Here is a 20,531-nt window from a genome sequence, read left to right on the forward strand (position 1 = left end):
ATCAGAAACACAAGCGTAAAAGACCAGGAAAAAAGAAGCAACAAAATGGGTGCGGTGATAAGGCGAAGAACCCAGAAGATTGGTTGAAAAGGAGGTCAATTTTCTTTATGCTACCTTACTGGGAACTCAACTTATTAAGAAACAATCTAGATGTAATGCACCTAGAGAAAAATGTGTGTGACAACTTTATAGCAACTTTATTAGCTATTTGTCGTAAAACAAAGGATGACCTTAATGCAAGACTAGATTTAGTTGAACTTGGAATTCGAGATGATCTTCATCCTATTGTAGATGATGAAGGAAAGCAGAAAATTCCTGATGCACCTTTTACCATGTCTAGAGAACAAAAGGAGATGCTATGCTCAGTAATCCAAAACCTAAGAACCCCTGATGGCTATGCATCAAACATATCTAGATCTGTCAACATGAAAGACTGTACATTGGTCGGACTAAAGAGTCACGACAATCATGTTTTACTACATGACATTCTTCCAGTGGCACTCCGTTCCTGTTACCCCTGCAAAGATGTCATGAAAATTGTTGTTCAATTATCTAATTTCTTCAAGAAGTTGTGCTCTAAGGTTATAGATGCAGATGAGCTGGTAAAGCTTCAAGAGAGTATTGTGATGACACTTTGTGATATGGAGAGACTTTTCCTGCCATCATTCTTTACTGTTAGTGTGCATTTGATGGTGCACTTGGTAGAAGAAGTTAAATTGGGTGGCCCCGTTCAGTACCGGTGGATGTATCCCATGGAGAGGTATAATTACGTCAAATTTCCATTGTCACTGTTAATATTTCTTAACACTTACATGTGTCCATGATTTTGCATTTAGATATTTTGTTCGGCTAAAGGCACTTGTGAAGAATAAAGCTCAACCAGAAGGATCAATTGCTGAAGGATATTGCATGGAGGAGTGTATGACCTTTTGTTCGAGATTTATAGAAGGAACCACACGTTTGACAAGGGCGTATTCCAGGAATCCTGCACCTTCTGATGAGAAAAAAGACATGTACCTATTTGATAGTGTTGGTGTACCAATTGGAAAGTGTAGTACTATCAACCTTGATAAGAAGCTCCTTGTTCAAGCACATCGGTACATCTTGCGATATTGTGATGAACTTGAAGATTTTCGCAGGTATGTTTATATAGTTCTCCCTGCTATGTTTATTTATTTTCTAACTTGATGATATGACATTGCTCCTATTGTTGCAGAGAATTCTTGGATGAGGAGAAAAGCAAATTGTGTCACTCAACTAATTTGACATCTTTTTTCAGTGAAAAGTTGATCGATGAACACTTTCCTGACTGGTTGGAGCAAAAGGTGTGACAATCTGAAATTGCTCCATATTATGCATGGCATTTATACAAGGAATGGATATAATTTTTTTCATTTTATATAGGTTGTCCTAGGAGATGGAATAGGCATCATGGCAAAGGTTAGAGTTTTGGCTGCAAAACCGAACAGATATGGTGTGAGATGTAGTGGCTATATTATTAATGGTTTCAGGTTCCGCACTACGAGCCGAGAGGCTACACGGTTGACACAAAACAGCGGTGTTGTGAATATTGCAGATGATGGGGTTAATTATTATGGCAGACTATCAGATATAATCGAATTATCATATCTAGAATACAAGGTAGTGATATTTAAATGTGAATGGTATGATATTCATCATCAAACTAGGATATGGCAAGATGAGTTTGGATTCACACTTGTGAATTTTTCTCGAAAAATTCATACAGGGGAAAAAATTGAGGATGATCCTTTTGTCTTTTCTTCACAAGTGGAACAAGTCTTTTATGTCCAAGACCCAAAAGTTGAAGCATGGCATGCTGTGGTGAGAGTTAGCCCACGAGATACTTTTGACATGGGTGCTGAGTAGTCGGTGGATGAAGAAGATTAGACAAGCCTTGGTCTTTCTAGTGTTCTGATGCTATAGATAAATAATGTAGATTTCCTTTTTGCTATTCAGCTAGAAACTATAATTTCGATGGAGTGACACTCAATTATATGTACAGACAGAGAGATCATCTGGGTTATTTGTCTTGACTCTAGAGTGTATGCTGTAATTTGAACGAGCTATAGAGTTCATTTGAACCAGTAGCATTACAGAAATTGAGACCATTATACCCAGATCATCCAGCACCTAACCATTTAGCATAGGTTCTGTTGCAATAAAATTGACACCATTTGGAAGTTAATATATTACACAGAATAGAAGCATCCAGGTCTAGAAACCATTTGGAAGTTAATATATTACATAGAATAGATGTGGAGGACCAATGGTTCAGCAGGCGACCAAGCCCTTGGCCAATGTTAACAACACCTATGAAATAGAATAATAGTTCCGACATCTACCACATTAATATCGTTGGCGTAGTGGTCTGGCTCCAAGTTTTCAAGGCCACAAGGTCACGGTTCTATTCTGTGCTATAGCACAATTTTTTGCCATTCTTTTATCCCAATTTTTAATTTGCTATTTTTATCAATTTCGAGATACATCTAATGTTTGATTTTTTTATCAGCCTGAAATAGCAATTCACATATATGGTTTCATGCAAGGGCTAGAAATCTTATGGGTTGATATATAGGTCATATAAAGGTAAAAAGGTTTAATGATAGTTGGAAGACATGTATTGACCTCTAAAAAAGATATATGAAATAGGTATACTTACATTTTGGTATCTCATATGGGCATCATCCACCATGTATCTTTATTGTAACATTCAGGTAATTAGAGATGTAGACACTAGGTAATAGTGTGATATATGTATGCATGTTATGGTGTATATAAGTTGTAAAGAGAGCTAGGGGTATATTTGTAATTTATGGATTATATAAGTACTTGAGTGTAATTGAGAAAAAGTACTCTTAAGTGGTAAATCTAAATGGTTATAGAGAAGAAAAGTGCAAAAGTTAAATAAAACATAAGAAAAATAGACTTTTGTTGGAAACTAAGGTCCTATGTGTAATTAACACAAAGGTATAATGGTTTATATGTGAAATGATTGAAAGATAAAAGTCAAATTCAGCTTTACTTAAGGGTTAATGTGTAAAAATACATGTAATCATGACAACCCAGGAAAAATTTGTAAACATACCCAAAGTTTGATCAAATTATTTGAATAAAGACAAAAGTAATTTAAATTCTACCTTTATTCATAAACTTAACTTAAAGAGTTGTAAACTTTGATTTTCTGAATCTAATCCCTAAAGCAATGTTGTAGAGTTTGAAAAACTCTACAACTTTCATGTTGAGCATTTTCTCATTTGACCTTTGTAGCAGTGAGAAATTTTAGTTTACCAAGAGGTCCCTGAAGTTTTTGAAAATTACAAACCAGTCCTTCTGACATTGCCTGCTTCTTCTTCCTCTGTCACCGCCGCTTCCCCCTCTGCTCTGCTCCTGCCACCGCTGCACACCGTCGGCACAGGACCCCGAGCTCCACCTCCAGCTGCTACGCATGCCCACGCGTCGCCTCCTTCCTCTCCCGGTCCAATTCCTCTCCCCTGGTGGCCTCCCGCGCGTGCGCCACGACTACCCCGAGCGCCGCCCGGCCGCCACCTCTTCGTCACCGTGGACAGCCCACCGCTGCGCCTTAACTTCCTATCTCTCATGTGTAACAGCATCCTCTTGACTCCTACATCCTATTCCTACAGTCCCACTGCCAATTCCCGAGCACCCGACCCGAATTCCTCTGCCGCCCTTTCTTCCTCCACTCCGGTGACCATGGGTCACCGTGGATAGCCGTCACCAGGCCTCCTCCGCCCCAATCAACCCTCGTGCAAGCCTTCCCGTTGCTTGCTCGTGCTCGACGACCCTCTGTTGCCTCCCAATTTCAACTGGAAATTCGCCTCCGACGAGCGCCGCCGTCGCCGCCTTCGGTCTCGTCGTGGACAGCTCACTCCGAGCCTTCCCGCACCACCACAACACCCTAGCCAGCACCACATCATCACCCCAGAGCTCTACGACCATTTCGTGAAGTTTCTAGTGCCCTACATTCTGCTCCCAACGATCGCCGGTATTCATCCTCGCCGCCGCCGCCACTGTCCTTGTCGATTACCTGTGACCCGATTCGTATTCTTCCAATTGATTGCACCAACACCTTCCCCAAGACTTACTGAAGCTCATGCGCAGGGTCCCTGCCGACGTTCACCGCCGGAGCACTGCCGTCGATGGTGACCTCTCCGCTGCCGCCTCGGGCTCTCGTCGAGATCTCCTTTTTCGACCGCCGCGACCCTCGACACGTAGTGCGTTCAAACCCCCGTGAGCTCCTGCACCCTTTCCTTCCCTCAAACCTCGCCGCCGGTGACCGCCGTCGCCGGAACAGGACCGCCCTTGCCGTGCTCTGCTTCGGTCCCCAGCCTAAGGACCTCGGGTTAGAAGACTTGAAAGTCCAGGGGGCTTTTTGCACACCCTTAGACTCAGAGGAATAGTAACCAAAGGACTTCTTGTGTAAATTGTGCTGCCAACTTAGAAATGCTATATCTATTCAGGGAAAATCATAAAAATACAAACTAAATTTTGCTGGAATCCTTAGATAAAGATCTACAACTTTACTTAAGGGATAAACTTCAGTTTCCGAATGTTTTGTGCTATAATTTAAAGGTTAAGTTTAGTCACTTGTAGGCTTAGAAAATGTATAGTAATTCATAGAAAAATGATAAAATTGTGAAACCAGTTGTGTTAGTTTTCTTTTAACATGCAGAATTTAAGAAAAATAATTATCCCCGTATTTGAGTATTATTTCCTTAATATACAAGTGTAAGTAGAAATAATGTATAGTTCAATTTGTATAATTAATATTTATACATTTAAATGCTCAAAAATCATGAAAATATTTTAGAGTACTGTTCTTTACTAGTATAACCTGTTGTTAGAATTTCCAACCAAGGATTAGGTGTCAAACAATTTGGACATGGTTTATGTAGTCCATAAGGTAACAGTAACCTAAGACTCATATAAATAATTAATATAACAAATAAGTAAAGTTGTTTCATGTAAATATTAGAAACACACCCAACCTGTTGCCCCATGCCACTAATTAGATACTTAACATAGTTAATGCTGCTGTTTAATATAATTAAGTAAAATAGATAGTACCCGATAAATGACTGCCCAGTACAGAGTAGTTAGGTTATTTCTTAAAATATAATGTTCCTTAATTGGATTGCAACTTTATCGGGAATTTAAATACAAATATATATACATTCCATAACCTATAACTGTGCATCTCATGTAGACTCGACCACTCTCGCCGACGGAGATTATCAGCTAATCCCGGAACTAGAAGGAGGTTATTCTGAAGACCCCGGGAACTTTGTCGCGGAATTCTCTGAAGCCCTGAACCAAGGTTCGGAAGATATTAACTTCACTGACCCTAGCCCCACCAGCGAAGGCAAGTCCCGGACATAACCCTTACTTTATTACATTGCAAATTATTCTATTTATATATATCTTGCATTAAGTCTAGGAGTTGAAGTGAAATCCTAGATGCATGAATCCTAGGAATCCATTGTAATGTACACGAGTCCTTATCGTTTAAATGCTATGCTAATAGGACCGGTAAAAGTCGAGTGATTTCCTGTCACTCGCGCGATATAGGAATTGTGATGTCTACATTTCTGTTATCACTATAAGGATGACGGACGGGAGTTTTATGAAGTATCAAAGTTAAGATGATACCCCGTCTGTGTTGTTGAATTGGATAAGGCCGCAGTGTGTGGTAGCGGTGGTTAAGCGTTTGAAAGTACTAGCCACATGCCTTGAAATATGGTAAGCGGTAAGCCTAGTAACCAATCGGCCCGAGGAGTGGACATACCCCCCACCACATGTATTTGCTTCTTTTGGTTACTTGGTTCGACGTGTAGGAATACGTGTTGCTGGGCAACCAGGAGTACAGGTTTTGTAGTCGCGCTACAGACGTACGTCCTGCACTTTGGAAGTGCGTATGGTCCTGCAGTCGCTTGTGGTGGCTCTGATCCACAAGTCGGAATGAAAGGCTAACGGTTGCTTCGGAACGACCCTTTGGTGTTCCAAGTGTGTGTGTTAGGTTTACCCATGCAAGGTTTTGAAATTCGATTCAGGAATCGTCCGTTTCTCGCGGAGATTGAGACTGCTTAATCCCTTTGCCACATAGAGTAACAAGAGTAACTTTGTGATTACGAAAGATGATGTTTGATTAAAGATTCTACCATGTTTGAGCAGTTATAAGTGCTTACCTAGAATGGTTAATCAACTAGAACCTGAAAGCTAAAAGTTGAAAATAAGGATCTACTCTTTGTTGCTTTTCAGCTGAAAACCCTACCCAAAGCTTGAAAAGCCTGCATAAGTCTAGATATATGGCTAAGTATACCATGAGCGGGTAAGTCTTGCTGAGTATTAGTATACTCAGCCTTGCTTTTGTTGATTTACTTCCGGTAATCTCCCTGATGAGCCAGCATTCATTACACCGTGGCCCTACCCCTTGCCTGATGGTTGGTCTGTGGAGTGGGATCCATCCCCGGCCAACACAGATTCCACCGAGTGATATCATGCCAGGGCTAGCATGATATCTGTAATAACGACATGTACTATGTTTACGCTTTTAAACTCCGCTGCTTGACTTAAAACTCAAACCTGTTATGTAATAATCTCCCTTCACTGGGAACTGATGATGCTTGGTGTATTTTTGTAATATATCTGCCTGTGATGTAAAATGTAATGGCTTTTATATCTCTGGACTCACCTTCGTATGAGGTACCTTGTTGGATCCTGCGTTCGGTGGTTTATCAGGACGTTACCCGACAGGCCAATTGGATTATACCGTTTGAAGTACGAGGTAGCCCTCAAGAGAGGACTCGCGTACTTGAGCCGGTGTAATTCAGGTTGGTTCTGCCACAGCTGGTATCAGAGCTAACAAGTGTACCCTGAAGATATATTTAGCCTTAAAACTAATTTATAGTATAAAAATTTGTTAATCAAGTATTTGCGAACTACGTTGCGTTCGTTAAGGATTATGTATAGTATGTAAAGCCCTAGGATAATATTATTATGGGAACTAGAGGTGGGTATACTATATATATATGACTCTAACTTCCAACATTACTTTTCAGTTGAAACTTAAATTCATGTACAACTCAACTTTACTTTCTGTAATGACACCTTCGATCGTGAGGTAAGAAGGTAAGGATCCTCAGCCAACTGAGAGAGCTTGGCCTTCGTGTCGGTGATGCGAACCGAACGCTGTTTCTCAAGCAGTGGCCTACTTGAGATGCTGCCAATGTACCAACTTTGGTTGACTACATTGGGAGTATATGGTTCGGCGCAGGGTATGGCGATCGCTGTTCATACCCCCGCATTTTGTGGTACCCCCGTGAATACGTTGTTTCAATAACGTATGTTAACGTTGTCTGTACGGCGGTAATTGTACAGATGCTGTTTCTATAGTGAGCAGTAATGAATGGGGACGCTTTCATGACATGCTGGCATGAAAGGTTCATTGGATATATATATGCATTGTGGTTTTCTGTAGGTACACTAACCATGATTACGAAACTAGGACGGATAAGGCTTATCGACTAGTTATTAAGGAGAGATGTATGTGTTATGCCACCGAATCTAACCACGTAAGTCCGAAGTTATTCGGCAGTTGTTTTTGGTTGAGAGGTCGATTAGTGCATGCATGCATAATACACTAATCAACAAAATCGATGCATAAATATTTGTATCTGTAAAGTAGGTACATGTGGTTTTTCCTTAGTTTGGGTAAGTAAAGATCTTTAGTCAGGTATCTTAAGTATCCATCTGATTTCCAGCCTTTGCTATTATCAGAATCAGCTACCTTAATCTATTTACCTTGTAGGTTCTCAACAGGGTAAATATATCTTACCATTTGCATTGTTGTTGCAGATGGCTACTCCTACCAATGCCTTTTGGGATCAGGAGGGGCACTTCCACACTAATGCCTTACACTGGGAAGGATTTCCTCGTCTCTTGTGGGAATCCTTAAGTATGTTTCATTATACAGAGCCTCCTCAATACGATAGGGTGGAATATTGCGAAGGAGTTCCTCAATGTCGGGTTAAGATGATAATTCCTCAACACCCTTTCCGCTCCTTATGGCCTCCCATAGAAGTGGAAGTGGTTGGATATCATCTGGTTGATACCCTTGAAACTGCTGCCTTAGAAGCTATCAAACTTTTCTGCAATCAGCATCCGATAGAAGTTGCCGCATATCCTATTGGGTTAGTTCCTACCATAGACCCGGGTAATTTGGACTGAGATTTTCGGACAGACCATCTTGGTCATCTACTTGGAGATTTGGCTAAAGAAACCGTCCGTATCATTACCAGGTTTATGGATGTGCAACATCATTACCAGATGCTACTGCGTCATGGTGTGAGTCAGTTAACGAGTGTGGCTCAAAGCCACTATCGAAATGCTGACCATCAAGTGACCCAAATAGTGGAATTACATGCTTTGGTAACTCAAAAGGATGAAATTATTGCAGCAAGGGATGAAACAATCCTTCATCGAGAAGATCAGATCAATGAAAGTGATCATATTATCACTCAGCGCGACACTGTCATTGAGTTCCTACAAGCACAGATCCATGATCTGATACTTGAGGCTGACGATGCTTAGGCTCACATTGAGGAACTGCAGCAGCAACCAATACTTCCCGCTATACCCATAATGCCTGAAGAAGAAGAAGAAGATCCAGAAGAGATTGAGGGTGTTTCAGAGATTGACTCTGAGCATGGGGATCCTGTTCTTAGTCCCTATCACTCTCCTTCTGGCAGTCAGTCATCTGTAGGCAACTTCGATGATTTTTAGTTTAATAAATCATCGACTTTCGAGATGTAATCCATGGGAATGTAATAACTTAAGTAGTTAGACCTCGTGCCATTTGTTGTAACCTAGATGGCCCGTGTAGTGAACTTTTGGATGTGTGATGTGGACAACCATCAGAATAAGTGTTGTAATATAAGTTTCCTGTTTAATCATCTTTCTCACTATCCTTAAGTTCTAAAATGAGATAATTGAATGGAATATATGCATTGTTTACCTAAATGTTATATCTTCTAAAATTGGGAGTAAGGCTATATGGTTAATGATGGACATCTCCTTTGTTTCAGATGGTTGGAGCCACGCGCGGAACCCCGGAATGTTTCCGGGCAGATCAGGCTAGCGGTTCCCAACAACCGCCACCACCACCTCCTAACCTTGCCGAAGTTATGGCTAGGCAAACTGAACTGCTCAACTTGCTGGTCCAAGCACAGCAGAACCAGCAGCATCAACAGTTCCGAGGAGGTCGTGATGACCGCAATCCTCCCGTGGCCAGTTATCAGGATTTCATTAGTACCCAGCCTCCCTTTTTCAGTAAGGCTGAAGAACCATTGGATGCCGATGCTTGGCTCTATATAATTGAATCGAAGTTCGCTCTCTTGACAATACCTTGTGCGGACTCCAGTAAAGCTTCCTTTGCCACCCAGCAACTCCGTGGTGCTGCTCGGATCTGGTGGGATAATTTCTACGCCATGCAACCTGCAGGGCATGTTATCACTTGGGATGAGTTTCGGGCAGCCTTTAGAGCCCACTATATTCCAGAGGGATTGCTGGAGCGAAAGTTGAATGAATTCCTCGCACTTACTCAAGGCACCAGTACAGTCCTGCAGTACACACAGAATTTTAATCATCTGTGTCAATATGCGGGATATCATGCGGATAACGATGCTAAGAAACAAGATCGTTTCCGTCGGGGTCTTAACACCAAGCTCAAGGAACGCCTGAATCTTGTGAGGGCTAATACTTTCAGCGAGTTGGTTAATATGGCCTTAACTCAAGAAGATTGCATCGTGGCGCATTATGCTGAGAAAAAGAGAAAGAACCCTACTGGACCCTCGAGTGCTCAACCACCGAGGTATCGGGTTGTTCCCAACACACCGCCCAGAGCGCCGCAACGAAATGCCCCAACTGGTAGACTGGTTTTCAGGCCGCCCCAACAGCAAGGAAGGTATAGACCTCCCGTTCCTCCGCAACAACCGCAACAATCTGGCCCACGGCCAAATGCCCAACAAGTGCAACCGAGAAGCAGCAATTATCGCTGTTTCAATTGCGGAAGTGCGGATCATTTCATCAGAGATTGTCCGCGGCCCAAGAAACCTAATCCCGGGCAGAGTTCTACCCAGGATAACCAGAACAAGGGCAAGAAACCGATGATGCAAGTCCGGCAAGGACGGATTAATTTCACCACCCTTGCAGAGCTTCCGGATGGAGCTTCCGTCATGTCGGGTACATTTTCTATTAACCACCAACCAGTTGTTACATTATTTGATTCAGGAGCAACACATAGTTTCATTAGTAACAACTGTGGTACCCGAATAGGACTTGATCCTTGTTTTATTCAAGGGTCGTATATGATCTCTACCCCTGGAGGAAATATCACTTCCAACCAAATGATTGGAGGTGTGCCAATTCAGTTAGGTAGTAAAGAAATCAAAACTGATTTGGTTTTACTAAGTTTGGGGGGTATTGATATTATACTTGGAACAGACTGGATGACTAAACATCGAGTCCGGCTAGATATTTCTTCCCGAGTTGTTGAAATTGATTCACCATACTATGGGATCACCACCCTATATTTGCCTCAGCAAGAATGTCTACATCCTTGCACTTATGCCATCACAAATATCCAAGTCAAGGATATTCCTATAGTATGTGAATACCCCGATGTCTTTCCAGACGACTTGCCTGGAATGCCACCAGATAGAGACATCGAGTTTATCATTGAACTTCAACCAGGCACTGCTCCTATTTCAAAGAGGCCATATCGCATGCCTCCAAATGAATTAGCAGAACTAAAAATCCAGCTCCAAGATCTTCTTGATAAGGGTTATATACGCCCAAGTGCTTCACCTTGGGGTTGCTCTGCTCTCTTTGTCAAGAAGAAAGACAATAGCCTAAGGCTATGTGTCGATTATCGTCCACTTAATGCGGTCACTATAAAAAATAAGTACCCTCTTCCCCGCATTGACATTTTGTTCGATCAGCTAGCCGGAGCTAAGGTCTTCTCTAAGATTGATTTACGCTCTGGCTATCATCAGATTAAAATCAGGCCCAGTGACGTTCCGAAGACGGCTTTCACGACCAGATATGGATTATATGAATATCTGGTTATGTTATTTGGACTTACTAATGCACCAGCATATTTCATGTATCTCAAGAATTCTGTATTTATGCCGAAACTTGACAAATTCGTCGTGGTCTTCATTGATGACATTCTAATATACTCTAAAACCAAAGAAGACCATGATAATCATTTACGTTCGTTCTTCAACGACTACGTGATCATCGCGTTTATGCCAAATTCTCGAAATGCGAATTCTGGCTGGATAGTGTGAAATTTTTGGGACATACTATCTCTAGTAAAGGCATATCGGTTGATCCAACCAAAGTCCAAGAAGTTATGGACTGGAAACCTCCAACTTCAGTCCATCAAATCCGAAGTTTCCTTGGATTGGCGGGATATTATCGCCGATTCATTCCAGACTTCTCCAAGATAGCCAAACCAATGACTGAGTTGCTTAAGAAAGAAGTTAAGTTCCGCTGGGATGATAAGTGTGATGAAGCATTTCATACCTTGAGAAAGCTTCTGACGACTGCTCCAGTGCTAGCTCAGCCAGACAACACTCAGCCTTTTGATGTCTATTGCGATGCTTCCGGAATTGGTCTTGGTTGTGTTCTTCTGCAAAACAACCAGGTCATTGCTTATGCATCCCGAGCACTTCGGACTCATGAGCAAAATTATCCAACACATGATCTGGAATTGGCAGCAGTTATCCATGCTCTCAAGATCTGGAGACATCATCTTATGGGTGCTAAGTGTAATATCTACACTGACCATAAGAGCCTCAAGTATATCTTCACTCAAGCTGACCTAAATATGAGGCAAAGGCATTGGTTGGAATTGATTAAAGACTATGACCTTGAGGTACACTACCATCCAGGCAAGGCTAATGTGCTTGCGGATGCCCTTAGCCGCAAAGTACACTGTCACTATTTATCCGTAGCAATTTTCAGTGACACTCTCTGCCATCAGATGAGAAAACTCAATTTAGAGATCATTCCTCAAGGTAGTCTGAATCTACTATTCATTGAGTCTACTCTGCAGGATAGAATCATCATGTCGCAACTACATGATGAGGGTATCAAAATCATCAAATCAAAACTATCTCTGGGAGAAGCCAAATATAAGTGTTTCCACACTGATCATCAAGGAGTCCTATGGTTCAACAATCGTATTGTTGTACCTAAAGATCATCCACTTCGCAAACAAATCCTTGATGAGGCACATTTATCCAAGTTCTCTATTCATCCTGGTAGCACCAAGATGTATCAAGATCTACGGCAACATTTTTGGTGGACCAGAATGAAAAGAGAAATTGCCAAATATGTATCTGAGTGTGATACCTGCTAGAGAGTCAAAGCCAGCCACTTAAAAGCCTCTGGTACACTTCAGCCATTACCCATTCCGTCATGAAAATGGGAAGACATTAGCATGGATTTTATTGTCGGTCTTCCCAACACATCTCAAAAGCATGACTCCATATGGGTGATCAATTATAGACTCACAAAAACAGCTCATTTTCTTCCTGTGCATACCACTTATTCAACTAAGAAGTATGCAAAGATCTATCTAGATCAAATCATTCGATTGCACGGTGTTCCTAAAACTATCATCTCTGATAGAGGACCCCAGTTCATTGCACGCTTCTGGGAACAGTTACAATCAGCTCTTGGATCCAAATTGATCCGAAGCTCTGCGTATCATCCTCAGACGGATGGACAAACTGAGCGAGTTAACCAAATCCTTGAAGACATGCTCTGAGCTTGTATTATTCACTATGGTACAAGCTGGGACAAGTGCCTTGCTCTAGCAGAATTTTCCTATAACAACAGTTATCAAGCTAGTCTTCAAATGGCTCCTTTTGAAGCGTTATACGGTCGAAGATGCCGAACTCCTTTGAGTTGGTCAGAGACCGGTGAACGCAAAATCTTCGGACCAGACCTAGTTGTTGAAGCCGAAGATAAGGTTAAGGTTATTCAATCTAATCTTAAAACCGCTCAGTCCAGATAGAAAAGCTATGCAGATAAGAGGAGAAAACCTTTGCAATTTCAAATAGGAGATTTTGTCTATCTCCGAGTATCTCCTACCAAAGGTGTCCAACGTTTCGGCATAAAGGGGAAGTTAGCACCTCGATATGTCGGACCCTTCAAAATTCTCAATGTTTGTGGCCCAGTGGCTTACAAACTTCGCCTTCCGTCTCAATTGGCTGCCATTCATGATGTCTTCCATGTTTCTCAACTTAAGAAGTGTGTCAAAGTACCCACGGAAATCGTTGAGACATGTGCCATTGAGATTGAACCCGATCTATCGTATATCAAACAACCTCTTCAAATCTTGGATACCAAGGAAAGGCTCACCAGAAGAAGGGCAGTTAAGATGTATAAAATCTTATGGGATCATCACACCGAGGAAGAAGCGACTTGGGAAACAGAATCTTATCTTCAACGAAATTTCCCAGACTTCCTTCAAACTAATCCTCAAATCATCTGATTCTATTCAGCTTTGGAATCTCGGGACGAGATTCTTTTTAGGGGGGAAGGTTGTAACATTCAGGTAATTAGAGATGTAGACACTAGGTAATAGTGTGATATATGTATGCATGTTATGGTGTATATAAGTTGTAAAGAGAGCTAGGGGTATATTTGTAATTTATGGATTATATAAGTAATTGAGTGTAATCAAGAAAAAGTACTCTTAAGTGGTAAATCTAAATGGTTATAGAGAAGAAGAGTGCAAAAGTTAAATAAAACATAAGAAAAATAGACTTTTGTTGGAAACTAAGGACCTATGTGTAATTAACACAAAGGTATAAGGGTTTATATGTGAAATGATTGAAAGATAAAAGTCAAATTCAGCTTTACTTAAGGGTTAATATGTAAAAATACATGTAATCATGACAACCCAGGAAAAATTTGTAAACATACCCAAAGTTTGATCAAATTATTTGAATAAAGACAAAAGTAATTTAAATTCTACCTTTATTCATAAACTTAACTTAAAGAGTTGTAAACTTTGATTTTCTGAATCTAAGCCCTAAAGCAATGTTGTAGAGTTTGAAAAACTCTACAACTTTCATGTTGAGAATTTTCTCATTTGACCTTTGTAGCAGTGAGAAATTTTAGTTTACCGAGAGGTCCCTGAAGTTTTTGAAAATTACAAACCAGTCCTTCTGACATTGCCTGCTTCTTCTTCCTCTGTCACCGCCGCTTCCCCCTCTGCTCTGCTCCTGCCACCGCTGCACACCGTCGGCACAGGACCCCGAGCTCCACCTCCAGCTGCTACGCATGCCCACGCGTCGCCTCCTTCCTCTCCCGGTCCAATTCCTCTCCCCTGGTGGCCTCCCGCGCGTGCGCCACGACTACCCCGAGCGCCGCCCGGCCGCCACCTCTTCGTCGCCGTGGACAGCCCACCGCCGCGCCTTAACTTCCTATCTCTCATGCGTAACAGCATCCTCTTGACTCCTACATCCTATTCCTACAGTCCCACTGCCAATTCCCGAGCACCCGACCCGAATTCCTCTGCCGCCCTTTCTTCCTCCACTCCGGTGACCATGGGTCACCGTGGATAGCCGTCACCAGGCCTCCTCCGCCCCAATCAACCCTCGTGCAAGCCTTCCTGTTGCTTGCTCGTGCTCGACGACCCTCTGTTGCCTCCCAATTTCAACTGGAAATTCGCCTCCGACGAGCGCCGCCGTCGCTGCCTTCGGTCTCGTCGTGGACAGCTCACTCCGAGCCTTCCCGTGCCACCACAACACCCTAGCCAGCACCACATCATCACCCTGGAGCTCTACGACCACTTTGTGAAGTTTCTAGTGCCCTACATTCTCCTCCCGACGATCGCCGGTATTCATCCTCGCCGCCGCCGCCACTGTCCTCGTCGATTACCTGTGACCCGATTCGTATTCTTCCAATTGATTGCACCAAAACCTTCCCCAAGACTTACTGAAGCTCATGCGCAGGGTCCCTACCGACGTTCACCGCCGGAGCACTGCTGTCGACGGTGACCTCTCCGCCGCCGCCTCGGGCTCTCGTCGAGATCTCCTTTTCCGACCGCCGCGACCCTCGACATGTAGTGCGTTCAAACCCCCGTGAGCTCCTGCACCCTTTCCTTCCCTCAAATAAGTAAAACAACAGGTTATACTAGTACTGTTCTTTACTAGTATAACCTGTTGTTAGAATTTCCAACCAAGGATTAGGTGTCAAACAATTTGGACATGGTTTATGTAGTCCATAAGATAACAGTAACCTAAGACTCATATAAATAATTAATATAACAAATAAGTAAAGTTGTTTCATGTAAATATTAGAAACACACCCAACCTGTTGCCCCATGCCACTAATTAGATACTTAACATAGTTAATGCTGCTGTTTAATATAATTAAGTAAAATAGATAGTACCCGATAAATGACTGCCCAGTACAGAGTAGTTAGGTTATTTCTTAAAATATAATGTTCCTTAATTGGATTGCAACTTTATCGGGAATTTAAATACAAATATATATACATTCCATAACCTATAACTGTGCATCTCATGTAGACTCGACCACTCTCGCCGTCGGAGATTATTAGCTAATCCCGGAACCAGAAGGAGGTTATTCTGAAGACCCCGGGAACTTTGTCGCGGAATTCTCTGAAGCCCCGAACCAAGGTTCGGAAGATATTAACTTGACTGACCCTAGCCCCACCAGCGAAGGCAAGCCCCGGACATAACCCTTACTTTATTACATTGCAAATTATTCTATTTATATATATCTTGCATTAAGTCTAGGAGTTGAAGTGAAACCCTAGATGCATGAATCCTAAGAATCCATTGTAATGTACCCGAGTCCTTATCATTTAAATGCTATGCTAATAGGACCGGTAAAATTCGAGTGATTTCCTGTCACTCGCGCGATATAGGAATTGTGATGTCTACATTTCTGTTATCATTATAAGGATGACGGACGGGAGTTTTATGAAGTATCAAAGTTAAGATGATACCCCATCTGTGTTGTTGAATTGGATAAGGCCGCAGTGTGTGGTAGCGGTGGTTAAGCGTTTGAAAGTACTAGCCACATGCCGTGAAATATAATAAGCGGTAAGCCTAGTAACCAATCGGCCCGAGGAGTGGACATACCCCCCACCACATGTATTTGCTTCTTTTGGTTACTTGGTTCGACGTGTAGGAATACGTGTTGCTGGGCAACCAGGAGTACGGGTTTTGTAGTCGCGCTACAGACGTACATCCTGCACTTTGGAAGTGCGTATGGTCCTGCAGTCGCTTGTGGTGGCTCTGATCCACGAGTCAGAATGAAAGGCTAATGGTTGCTTCGGAACGACCCTTTGGTGTTCCAAGTGTGTGTGTTAGGTTTACCCTTGCAAGGTTTTGAAATTCGATTCAGGAATTGTCCGTTTCTCGCGGAGATTGAGATTGCTTAATCCCTTTGCCACATAGAGTAACAAGAGTAACTTTGTGATTATGAAAGATGATGTTTGATTAAAGATTCTACCATGTTTGAGCAGTTATAAGTGCTTACCTAGAATGGTTAATCAACTAGAACCTGAAAGCTAAAAGTTGAATATAAGGATCTACTCTTTGTTGCTTTTCAGCTAAAAACCCTACCCAAAGCCTAAAAAGCCTGCATAAGTCTAGATATATGGCTAAGTATACCATGAGCGGGTAAGTCTTGCTGAGTATTAGTATACTCAGCCTTGCTTTTGTTGATTTACTTCAGGTAATCTCCCTGATGAGCCAGCATTCATTACACCATGGCCCTACCCCTTGCCTGATGGTTGGTCCGTGGAGTGGGATCCGTCCCCGGCCAACACAGATTCCACCGAGTGATATCATGCCAGGGCTAGCATGATATCTGTAATAACGATGTGTACTATGTTTACGCTTTTAAACTCCGCTGCTTGACTTAAAACTCAAACCTATTATGTAATAATCTCCCTTCACTGGGAACTGACGATGCTTGGTGTATTTTTGTAATATATCTGCCTATGATGTAAAATGTAATGGCTTTTATATCTCTGGACTCACCTTCGTGTGTGGTACCTTGTTGGATCCTGCGTTCGGTGGTTTATCGGGACGTTACCCGACAGGCCAATAGGATTATATCGTTTGAAGTACGAGGTAGCCCTCAAGAGAGGACTCGCGTACTTGAGCCGGTGTAATTCAGGTTGGTTCTACCACATTTATCATCTCTTCTTCCAAGTTAGTTTGTCACTCAAAGGATATTTGTTAACAGCACGCCTAAACTAATGCTAGTGACTTGCTCTATCAATATATCTATCTCATCCTCTTCATTTGAATAAGTGTGTCAATTGGAAGGCCATTATTTACATTGAACCCAAACTATTGCAACTTACTTGCTCCTGAAAAATATGTTTCTCGTACTCTTCTTCTAAGTGAGTTTGTGACTTGAAAGAGAAAGACCATTATTAAAATTATTGTTGAAAAGATATGGGTGGTCATCATAACTTATTAATTAGTCAACTTTCTAAGAGATTCCATCTAAATACAAATGGAACCTTTACCTTCCTACACTAAATATGTTAAATATAAAGAGATTCCATCTAAATACAAATAGTTCCCATTTAAATGTATGTCAGATAATATTTTAAAATATTTCCAATGCTTACAGATGGGATCTTTAGCTTCGTACAGTAAATATGTAAAATATAAAGAGATTCCTGCCTACAAATATTTTTTTGGGGGCCTATTTGTATTTAGATAGCCTGCACGTTCAAAATATTGACAAAATTCAAATGCCGCTATAGATGGCCCACACGTTCTATGACTTTTTAGCTAAAAATTGACTTGCCGCCAAGAAATTGCATTCCTTTCCCGCCTAAGGGCCCAAGTGTCAGGGGATTAGCGAATAAATCTCTGCTCTTAACCTCCCCACGTCCGTATTAAGCGCGTAACTCCCCTGTTTCCTCCCTGTGCATCCTCGATCTTAGATTGAGGTGGATTCCCTGGCGTGTCCACCATCGTGCTGATCTTCACCAGTCCCGGTGCCCTCCAGTCGCGATCTTCGGGGTGCGGGGCGAGCGTGGTTGCTGCAGCAGGTAGGCACCTGCGCAGCTCTTCTGTGCTGACATCCTCTCCCTTGGTGGCTGCCTGCAGCAACTGCATTTCAAGGTCAGTCCCCTGCATGCTTGTTTCTCCCAGTCCCAATCTCAATTACTTTGGTAATTAGGGTTAATCTTGCCGAAAACTAGTCATTCTAAATCTGAATCTGAAAGCCCCTGCATGCATGTTTGCATTGGCCCAATCCAAATCCCAATCTGAAAGTCCCCACGTGCGTGCGTCTACTGCTCTGGAGGCATGATGCTTTCATGTTAGCGTCTACTACTAGCGATGCCTGCTGCATTCATCTGATTGTAGAGGCTAGGCAAATGGCAAGATACTACCTACTGTTCAATTTTATGAGTGTTTATATTTCTAGCCATGCTGGATGTGCCGTTCTAGCCTTCTAGCATGTAATTATTCATGTTTCCTTCTTCTATTGGAGAGGGGGGTTCCGATTTGCTGCTCAAATAACCTGCTTTATTGTGTTTCTATAAACTTTAGGGTACTCTCTTCTAAATAATGGCATTTGAAGCTTGTTTGTAAGTTTTTCCTGATTCAGATACAGTATTAACAAGGGCGTTGGTAGCAAGGTTACAGGAAAAATAGATGCAAAATTCTAACATGCCAGTAAGAACTATAAAGGTTACAACAAAATTTTGATGGCTTCTCAAATAACTTGCTATATCATGTTCCATGACAGCAGTTTCGTGTGCCATTTTAGATACTGTGTGCTGCATTTTTTCTGTTCAAAGAAAGCATATCCAGTAAAAGCCTAATTTGGTCTGACTCATTGCATGTACTGTAGATAAAGTCTGCTGCATTTTATTTAAGCATTGTTTGTACCTTTAATTTTTTACTTGCTATTTAGTTTTGCATTACAGTGAGTCTGTTTGAATCATATGCTGGGGTTTTATATGGATGGAAGCAGCCTCAAATGTACTTAAATTGTCTTGTTCTGATAAATTCTTACCAACAGCACAGCCCTGAATAGAAGCAGCCTCAAATGTACTACAATTATTTAGTATTCAGTCCCATAATTTGCTTGTGCTCTTAGCTCAAACTACAGGAAACTAAGTAGGTTCATTTCTTCTACTATGTTGGTACTAGTCTTTTTTTCTTCCTGCCTATTGCAGCAGGAATCACGGCAACAAGACCTTGAAGATTAAGGAACTTGAACCTTGAAGATGAAGATGATGCAGAACCTTTCCAAGAGGGGCATGAAAATTTAATGGACAATAAGAACGATGATAACTTTCAGGGTCCTCCTGATATTGATGGTTTATTAGCCCGCATGCCACGCCACCAACCATGAAGTCCAATTAAGATAAGATGTAAGTTTTATTTATAGTTCCATTTATATTCAGATGCAATGTCAACTCAGTCAATTTCATTTATGTAGGGCCAAATGGAGAGGTGAGACAAGTTTTAGGTGATTTCAGAGTTTCAAACCTATTAGAATTACAGGGAGGAAAGATAATGGTAGGGACCGATGAAAATGGTGTCCCAAATGAAAGGTCAGCCTCCATTCTTGGACAACACCTTGGACAAATAGCAGAAAAACCATCTTTAGCTCCTTTACATATTCAAAGATGGGACAATGATCTGTTCAAAACACACAAGGAAAAAATTATCAAGGATGTTGAGGTAAAAATTACCGTACATTGCAAGCAACTACCTCTCACATTTCATCCATCTACTAAGATTTACCTTTCTTCTGTATAGGAAAAGTTTGCCTTCCCCCGTCAAACGATACAGCTTACAAGGGATTGGATACTAAGGACTGTTAACAATAGGTGGCGAGCATACAAATCTAAGTTGAAGAAACAATATTTCAATCGTGAAGAGAGATCTCTAGATGAAATCATAAAAGGGAAACCACCAACTGTTAATGAACATCAATGGGGAGCTCTTGTTGGATTTTGGTGCCAAGAACCACATAAGGTGACATCATTTTACAAAACATTTGTATCTAATTTGAAAGTGATAGATATATGTAATGCTACTTCATTACTCTTCTATCTTTGCAGAAAATATGTGCAATAAACTCTCGGTGTGCAAAAGAACAGAAGAATACACACACAACCGGGAGAAAAAGCCATGCTAGGCTCAAAAAACATATGGTGAAAAATATTCATCTATATTCACAATCACCTAATAGAGATTACAAATGATATGGTAATTACTTTATTGTGCAGGAAGATGAAAGGAAAAGAAAGGTTAATAGGCTTGAAGTATGGGAGGTGTCTCATAAAAAAAAGAATGGCAGATACACTACCAACAAAGTGGAAGCATTAATTGTACATTTTCTGCTCCTCACTAATTATGTTTGATCTGAAATTCAGTTTACAATCTAGTGACCTT

This window comes from Panicum hallii, chromosome 7, assembly GCF_002211085.1.
Source record: "Panicum hallii strain FIL2 chromosome 7, PHallii_v3.1, whole genome shotgun sequence".
Classification (NCBI taxonomy): Eukaryota; Viridiplantae; Streptophyta; class Magnoliopsida; order Poales; family Poaceae; genus Panicum; species Panicum hallii.